Source organism: Panthera leo, chromosome B2, assembly GCF_018350215.1.
Source record: "Panthera leo isolate Ple1 chromosome B2, P.leo_Ple1_pat1.1, whole genome shotgun sequence".
NCBI classification, from domain to species: domain Eukaryota; kingdom Metazoa; phylum Chordata; class Mammalia; order Carnivora; family Felidae; genus Panthera; species Panthera leo.
Window position 1 is genome coordinate 140799724 of NC_056683.1, and position 9633 is coordinate 140809356.

The following is a 9633-nucleotide window of genomic DNA, read 5'->3' on the forward strand; positions in this document are numbered from 1 at the left end:
TGCTCGTGAGCTTCACCACTCAGGGCCCAGAAAGGCAGGAGCTCAGTAACTACTCACTCCTTTTGCCTGGAACCAGGAACAGGGAAACCCCAGGGGGCCCGGTGGGGAGGTCAGGTCAACAGGGCTGGACGAGCACCCTCCAGGGCCCCCACCCCTCACCCCCGGCAGTGGACACACAGAGTGGAAGATCAGTTCCTGGGCTAGCAGGGGTGAATTCAATGAAGAGTAGGGCAGTTAGTCAAATTATTATTATCACGACAAAATATGATTAGAGACTGACAGGCAGAGTGATCTGGGAGGACAAGGAAGGAGTCAGTTGTTGATTATTTATATATTTATAGCATATATTTTACATGTTATATATTATATTATGATTCATAGATGATAGATGATGATAGATGATAGATTATAGATAGATGTCTACTATGAACCAAGACCCATATTTAGAGTGGGAATCAATCAACCTGATGCTGTAGACAGACAATGAACAAGAAGACAAATGAAAAAAAGTTACAAATCGAGTATGTATTATAAAGGGGAAAATCTCAGTCAACATAACAGAGAATAACAGGAGGTTTCCCATGTTGGTGTATCAGAGAGGGCTTCTCTGAGGAGGTGGCATAGGCAGGTCACCATGGGAAGAGATGGGGCAGGAGTCAGAGGGAGGAGCCCGCTGGGAGGGACCGCAGGAGCCCAGGGGGAGGCCCTGGGGAAGGTGCGAGAAGGCTGGGAGGAGGATGGGCAGGGTCTGGAAGGAGTCCGTCGGGGTTGACTGGACTGAAGAGAGCTTCTTGAAGGAAGCACTGGGGAAGGCGTCCAAGGACAGGGCAGGATTCCCAGAGGAGGGCGGAGCATGTGAGCAGGTAAGCAGATGAGGGGCCTGGATGAGGTGGCAGGGTGGGGGCACTGAGCAGGGCTTTACCTTCAGGGAACCTGCCTGGACCTCAGTGTGGCCACAGGGCAGGTGCGGTGGGTCTCCCCACCAGGGCACCCTGACGGTTCGTCCCTAGCTGTGTGGTGGTGGTCGTGCTGGGCTGGGGGACTGGTGGGGATGGGCAGGGGAGAGCGGGAAGGGGAGCCTCCTGTGTCTACTGTCCCTCGTGGCATTGCCCAGGGTGGCCCGGGGGGTTAACTCCCTGTTCCCGGCGTCTCCCTTTTGTTCTCTCAGCCCCCCACAGCCTACTTAAAATCCCCTCTCTCTGGCACCTTTTGGACACCCCCTGCTTTGCGGGTGGACCCAGGCACGTGGCAGGAAGGCGGCTGCGAGGTGAGGGGGCACCACGCAGGCCGGGACGTTCAGCCCGGGGACCTGACCGCAGCCCCTCGTCATTCGGGCTCATTCTCCTCATGGGACAGTCCACTCTGGAAAAGAGGTCCCAGGGTCGGCTCTCCAACTCGGTGAGGTCACCAAGGCCCCAGGCCCCCTCCACCCTCCCACCCCGCCGTGCTTAGAGGGTTGGCTTTTGTCCTCAGGCTGCAAGACGGCTGCCGAAGCCCAGGCTCTATGTCCTTTGCTTCAGCCACAGCAAGAAGGAGAAGGTAAGGAAGAGGGTTCTCTGCCTTGTCTGCTTTTGTCAAGGAGGACCTTGTTTCCCAGCCGCCTCCGGCTCCACCGTCTGGAAAAGGAGGGGATTGGCCCACAGGGGCCGCCACTACCTGGGACACAGAGCCAGGGGACTCACCGGCCTGCCGTGGCTCCTGTGGCCTGCTCCCTCCTGTGCCTCTGCCTCACAGGGACTTGAGGGGCAAACGGGACCAAGTCTAAGATGGGCTCAGGTTTGCCCGTGTGTCCGGCAAGGCCCTCGGTCGTCAGTCATCAGGCTCGGCTCCCATCAGGCCCTAGCAGTGGGAGGCACCACAGGGCTGTGGCACTGGGGACTGTCCTCTCCCGGCGTCTGCCTCTGGGTGTGTGCCCAAGCACCCTAGAGTTTGTTCTGTGTGCCGGCAGATGCCGCCTCCTGAAGATCCAGCTCGGAGGCCCCCTGGCGTGGATCCTGAGCCTGTCTTAGCTCCCCCATGCTTCCACATCACGGCTACCAGCCTCCTGGCTTGCAGCTCTGCTCCTTCCCTCACGGCACATCTGCTGTGGCTGTCCAGGCAGCTGTCTGCACCCCGAGTCTTCGTTCGGCAACGTTGCACGTACTTAACTCTCTGGCTCTCCTTGAACATTCGTCCCTACAGCCCCTTTATTTCTGCCTCCCTGGGCCGGCTCGCCCATTTGTCTGGTCTCCATGGCGACAGGCACCTCTAATGGATACACAGTTCCCATGAGGTCATGCCCGCTGCCTCTTGTCCCCTCCCCGCCTGCTCACACACAGCCTCTTCTGCCCCCAAATCACCAACGCGTACCCATGGTCTAGTTTCACCTCCCAAGATTCATTTCCCCCTGTTTCTCTTGTTTTCTACCCAGTTTTACTTGGACCTGTGCCAACCCGCTCTGGAATCCGGTCTCTTGACAGTGGGGATTGGGGATGGCCAGGGGTGTCGATCCCCTGCGTGGGTGCCACGGTCCAGCCAGGGACAGTGCTCTTTTATGTACTGTCTGGAGGGGCATGGGCTGCAGTGTGGGCTGGTCTGGGTTGAAATCTCCACACGGCCACTTATTGGGTGTGTCGGGAAGTAATTCCTGAGAGCCCACGGTGAGCCAGGCCCTGGGAATCCTACACTGTGGGACCATATAGTCTCTTTGTTCATGTAGCCTTTGGGCTGGTGGGAACGGGGTTGCCACATTTAGCAAGTAACTATACAGGATGCCCGGTTAGATTTGAATTTCAGATAAACGACAGTTTTTTTAGTGTAAGTATCGGTATTTGTTGTTTACCTGAAAATCAAATTTAACTGGGAATCCTATATTGCATCTGACAACCCTAAGTGGGAGAGAAAGAAAACAAATAAGAAAATATGAGGGTAACATAATTCCAGGACTCCAGTGGGTGCTGAGAAGAAAAAGCCAGTGATCCCAAGGGGCGTCTGAGTGGCTCAGTCGGTTGAGCGTCTGACTCCTGATTTCAGCTCAGGTCACGATCTCGTGGTTCATGAGTTCGAGCCCTGTTGTCAGCACAGAGGCTGCGTGAGATTCTCTCCCTCTCTTTCTGCCTTCCCCCGCTTTCCCTCTCTCTCTCTCAAAATAAATAAACTTAAAAAAAAAAAAAAAAAGCCAGTGCTCTCGAGAGCATCCCAAGGTGCCAACTGGATGGTTAGGGATGGTCTCCTGGAGTCGTGGGGGATGGGAAGAAGCCTCCACATGCAAAGGCCGCTGGTGAGCATTCCAGGCAGACAGAATAGCATGTGCAAAGGTGCTGAGGTAGGAGAGTTTGCCGTGGTCCTCAGCCAAACAGGCCAGTATGACTGGATGGAGGGACCAGGAAGCAGGAGTGTACAACTGGAATTGATGACATAATAGACCTGGCCACCGTGAGTGGGTGCGCAACAAATCTTAGCTATTTTGTATTGTTATTAATAATTATGATTTTAAAATTCAGCCAACTCTGAGTTCCAGACACGGTATGAAACACTCCTTCAGTCACTAAACTGCCGTATTTATCCTAACTTTCTATAAAGAGGTCATTTCGGCACCCGTGGTGCTGAATACAGGCCAGCCAGGCATAAGACGTTTGCCTGGACATCTAACAATTATCTGAAAAGATTAAGATGCAGCATGTCGTCTGAAACTCCTGTTTTCCATCAGAAGACGTTAAAACATCAGCCGGGACCTCCCCACCCCCCAGTGTCAGTAGGAAAGTTGTGAAACGCACCCGTTGGTCAGCAGAGATGTTGGGCCTCCACTCACCCCTGACGCCTTACGTCTGCTGTGTGATTTGGCACATGTCACTCGACCTCTCTGAGCACTGGGTTGCTCCTCTCTAAAGCAGGGATAATAATTACAAGGGGTGCACGGTGCAGAGGGTCACCTGGAGGGTCCAGTGAAACGACGTCTAAGTGTCTGTCAGGCACTGAGGGCCGCATGGAGGAAGCATGGGCCGACTGCTGCCTCCGTCATAATCGTCTCAGTTACCACCTCCTTCACCAGAAGGATAAGGAAAGGGAGACCCGGGGTCCTGAGCAGTAAGAAACGTCATCTTCCTGCCTCATTTTCCTGTGCAGGTGGCTTTCAGCCTGCCAAGGGGAGGAAAGATGATCTGACAAAGTTGCTCACAGGACTGAAGTCAGATTTAGTGCAGGGACACGTGTCAGGCTAAATGTCAGCGGACAGTGTTGAAGGGAGCCGCGCCTCACGCCTCACACGGGACGGTGACAGAGAGCGCGGGCCTTTTTTAGCAACTAAGCACAGGCTTGTGTCACAGTAGCCCGGCGATAGGGACGGGGTCTGTGTCCGGCAGAGCCTGCTCTCGGTGGGACGTGGTGCTCAGCGGCTGGGGGACCTCACGCGTTAACTCCATTGCCCATCAGCCACGTGAGTCTTGGCTTTCTCCTCGGCCACAAGGGGATGGCGGAAGAGCCGCCCACGTCTCGGCGAGGTGGTGTGGGTGCGGGAGATGGCATGTGGCTAACCTGCTTGGCACGGTGTGTGGAACACAGAAACCTTGAGCGGTAGCCCAGGGCAAGGCCAACACCACCTTCAAGGCCGTCCGCGTCACTGGGGCGGGGCCGGGCAGGATACCGGCATCACTGAGCACGTGAGTGTGAGTGCGTGTGTGCAGAGGGCCACAATCCCGCCCGCATATCTGAGCCACGCTACAGCAGGTGCATGGACCCACCGAGCCCCGAGGCCCCAGATCCTTTCCTTCCGAGTCGCAGATGTTCGACAGCCCGCGTCAGCTACTCAGCCCTCAGTCTGGGCTCCGTATTGTAATTCTGTCTTCGGTCTGGCAGATCTTGGCGTGGACCACTGATCCCGCGGGCTGGAGGCTGGGCCTCTGGAAGGCCAGGCTGGGGGTGGTGGAGGGCATCCACTGGGAATTCTAGGCACAGCCACTTTACGGGGGAGGTGGGTGCACCGGGGAGGAGTGTAACCTTATAATTTTGCTGCCCCTCGAAAGAAAACTTTACATTTTAAATTAACAGCGTGTCCACTGCCAGTATTTGTGGTTACTACCTGTAACGTAAATCTCTTTTAGAGATGTGTGAGAACAGCATACATAATGAAATATCAACATGTAACTTGATTTAAAGTGGCTTTTCATTAATATAACAAATGAAGTGTACCAAAATTTGAAAGTATATTCCTTTGGGCCTAATTAAAACACTGAACAAAATACATGTATATGTATATTTTAAATGAAGACGTTCAGCAACCAGAATTAGCTACAGAAATTAATTCAACTTGAAAAGTGCACCGTGAGTACATTGTTATTATTAACGTAGCCAATCCTCTTTCCTGAGATATCTCAAGTAATGGGCATCTGATTTAGTGCCTGCAAGGGGTGACAAGTGGGCTTTGCTTTAAAAATACCGTAGTCTACACGGTGGCTTATCCCACGGGTGTTTTAACTGTGCTGCCTTTTGGTCGGAGGAGAATTTTCTGGGCACCTGTGACGGCGTCAGAGAGCTGGGATCTCCTCCGACTGAGGAGAGCTTCCTTGGCCCAACTTCTGTGCACAAAGGGCAGTGGCCTCTGTCTTGGGAGGCTGTGGCCAGAGCTCAGGAAGGAACAGGCAATGGGCAATAGCCCTGACAGGCACTCAAGCTGGCATCCAGGAATGGGTCCCTGTGGCTGGCCTGAAGACACACAGAAAGGACTAGAGACTAACCATGAGAAGGCAGGAGCCAGGGATGAAGGAGAGGCAGAAGCAAAAAGCAATGTGGTTCCACCGCTGAACCAAGGGCAGGGAGTGAATGCATTTGCCATGACCCTCATCCCCTACTCTTTGGTGGCAGTAAACTAAAGGTGCACCGGAAACCCAGCAGAGGGGCCCCAGGCTCAAGGTGGGGCTCCAGGGGTCGGCACTCCAGACTTGGGCAGCGAGTGGCTCCCTGCCGACAATTTGGCCAGTGACAGAAGATACCCCAGAGGTCGGGGGACTGACAGAGAAACCTCCTTGCCCATCCACGTGACCCCTCAGCCATCTGGGACAGCACCTTGTTTCTAGGGCTACGGAGCAGGACTTCTTACCATGACCCTCTGGGACGTGGATGGGCCTTAGGCTTGGCAGGAAATCTCTCCAGGCCCAGCAAGGCCCCAAGGACCAGGAGATCCCATCTGGGGACCGGAGAAGTGTGTGTGTGTGTTAGCACACGTGTGTGAGGATGAAACTACAGAAAGATGGGCTTTCTCCAGTGACCACATCTGTGCTGGCTGAGTGGCGACCTAGAACTCCAGTGGCGGGCGAGCCGTGTCACCCTTCTGTCCCTTTACGTCTACGTGGAGACATCGGTGGTACCTGTCCTCCTAGGACTGATGTGAGGATTGGATTAAATACTGCGTACAAAGTATTATTCTTCAGAGCGCTAAGTACTTCATAATCGTTCATCACTATCCTGGTTTTTCTGTACGTTACCGGCTCATATTCCAGTCCCTGGGGGAGGGGAATGAAGCACCATAACAATAACTGATACTTGTACAGCAATATATAATTGACACATTACTTTTGTGTCCCTGATCTCTGTTAAACGTGCAACGACACAGGCCAGGCCCTGGGTTGTTCTTCCTCCCTTCCCGGAAGAAACAGGCTCTCAGGGTACAGACTTGCCCAGCACTACATAGCCCAGTGCTTCCAATCTGAGTATCTGTCTTGGAACCCTGGGGATGAGGAAGGAAGCCCCCCGTCATGGACTCCAGAGAAAGCTCCGTAGAACCTTCTAGAACTTCCCTGACTTCCCTTAACAGGCTGGGGAAGAAGAAACTAAGCCAGGTGGGGCAGGTGCAGACAGCAAGGCTCAGCCTGACCAGGACCATCTCCTGAAAACACTTCCATTTGGTCAACAACTGGCTTTAATTCCACAGTTGCAACACCTGACTCCAGGGGGGGGAGGGAGGACCCAAGCCCCCAGGTCAAACGTCTCCATTTCTAGGTGATTTGTTGGAAGATGGGTGGCTTCTACCAACAGCTCTTAAATATTAACATATCCCGTTGGACGCATATTAACAGGCACATCGTAAAGATTTCCGGGTTCGTGGGACTTCGGAGATCTCTGGTTGTCATGCACGCCTTCTGCATTTGAAGATGCTGTGTCGTTCCCCGTGAGCACCAGCCCAGGTGAAAACAGGCTGGGCCCGAGAAGAGGCCTTGCAGGGTGTGGTCAGCAGAGCTCACGCACCTCGTCTGGCTGCTATTGCTTTATTCAACCAGCACACGTGTTCTCCACGAAGAGGCCCAGAGAGCGTCCCTCTCCTGCCTGGCAGTCATCCCGGCTCCCAGATCAGCAGCGCTCAGCAACACCCTGTACCTCCAGGAGCACCTTCTCCCAGGAGTCCAGGTCTGGGGGTGGGTGCTGATGGGAAGCGGGGGAAGCAATCGGGACGGGAATCTGCCTGTCGGAGGAAGATGTGAGGAGAAGCCGAGGTGGAAAAGGTTGACTGGGCCTCTTCTGTCCTGAAAGGCAGTAGCCTGATCCCAGCCTTCAAAGGCCAGGAGGGACACAGGCTTCCATTCCAGGAGGGGAGGTAGACTGTTGCAGTGCGTGCACGGAACCCCCCTGGGTAAGAGCTTCAGAAGCTCACTGCTCCCCAAGAAGTGACGGAGACCAAAGGTCGAAGTGGACTTCAAGAGCTCCTGGATGCGTTCAGCAACTGAAGACAGGAGGTTCTGAAGGGAAGAGGACTGGAAGCGATGTGTTGGCTTCTAAACCGCTGGGGTAAAGGCCAGGTGGCCCAGGTCCAGCAGGGGCCTCCAAACACTTGTGTGTTCCCGACAGTGGGGGGGTCTTGCGGCCCCTTGCCTTAGCATTTGCTGGTTCCTTGCCTAGAACACCCTTCCTCTTGCTTTTGGCCTCTAAGATTCAACCTTCATTGAATATTGTGTGGATTTGAGTGGTATTTATTTATTTATTTTTAAATTTTTCTAAAATGTTTATTTATTTTTGAGAGACAGAGAACAAGCAGGGGAGGGGCAGAGAGAGGGAGACACAGAATCCAAAGCAGGCTGCAGGCTCTGAGCTGTCAGTGCTGAGCCTGATGTGGGGCTGGAACTCACGAACCACTAGATTGTGACCTGAGCTTAACTCAGGTGCTTAACCAACTGAGCCACCCAGGCGCCCCTTGAGTGTATTTCAAGAAGAGGATTGGCAGGATGTGGATCAGGCTGGATTTGGTGTTGAGAGAGCAAGGAAGAGAAAGATGTCAACACAAGAAAAAAATTTTTTTTAATGTCTATAATTTATTTCTGAGAGAGAGAGAAAGGCAGAGAATCCCAAGCAGGCCCTAGGCTGTCAGTGCAGAACCTGATGCAGGGCTCGAACCGATGAACCGTGAGATCATGACCTGAGCCAAAATAAGGAGTGGAGGCCTAACCGACTGAGCCACCTAGGCGTCCCAGGGCAAGTGTTTTCAATGTTGAAGTGCTTGGGGGGTGTAGCTTTTGCAAGTAGTGGGGACATTGGAAAGGAGAGTGAGTCCCTGAACAGGGAGATGCTCTCCTTCCTTTTCAACAGGGTGAACTTCCTGTCAGCAGTATAGCCATGGAAGACAGATGAAGTCACCAGCAAAGAACACTTCGAAGACTCAGGCCTGAGGTGGTAACGTGGAAGTCATTCAGGGTGCTGGTGGCAAGAACTGGGCTTAAGGGGAACACACTCAGGCTGGGGGAGGCAATCGCAGGCCAGGTTGGTGGGGGCAGCCCGCAGGAAGTGGGCATAGACCAGGCACCCTGGTCTCTAGCAATTTTAACATGGTCACATCAACTCGCTTTCTTTACTGCTCTGGAAGGTAACCCAAAGCTCCAGGATTCAAAATCTTATGCCACTGCTCAAATATAACAACAACAAAAAACATTCTTTAGCACTTGGAACTTGCTAGTTGATGGCTCTACTAAGAGCCCGGGCAGGAGTGGAGCTGGGAGGTACAGGACCCTGCCAGATAGGAGGGTGGGGTGGGTGGCTCCCCCAGCCTTCAGTTACCAGAAGAAAATAGGATTTTGCCAAGAACTGAGGCTGCAGGCGACCGCCCTCCTCTGCCTTGGGCCGCAGTCCACACACAGGCCCCCTGGACCGTCATTAGCCCTGGAGTCCTGGACGCCTTGAGTGGGGGTTACAGGCCGGTCCTGAGCAGGGCAGAAGGTGGCAGAGGGAGTAAAATGCCTCCTTCCAGGGGTATAAAAGCAGGCGGGGGCTTCCCATGACCGGGAGAGGAGGAGGGAGGCGGAGAGCCAGGAGGCCCTCTCCCCGCCCCCCGGGGAGCTCTACAGGGGAAAAGAGGGACCCGGGAGAGGGGACGCTGGGCAAGGCCTCAAGTCGCTGCGGTGGGTGGCGTTGGGACGACAGACGCAGGCTGCCGCGGCCCCTCTCGCGGGTTTGGGGTCCGTCGGCCTCAGCCCCCCTTCGGTGTGGGGTAAGTGCTGCCCGGGCCCAGGCCGAGCAGGGCGGGTGCCCGCGGCCCAGGACGCGCGCCCAGGTCGCCTGCGGGTGAGGCGGAGGCAGAAGCAGGCTGCGGGCAGACGGACTCATCCCCTCGAGGGCGCCCTCCCTGGGGCCCACGCAGGACTCCGACCTCTGCCCGCGACAGCGTGGACGGTTCGG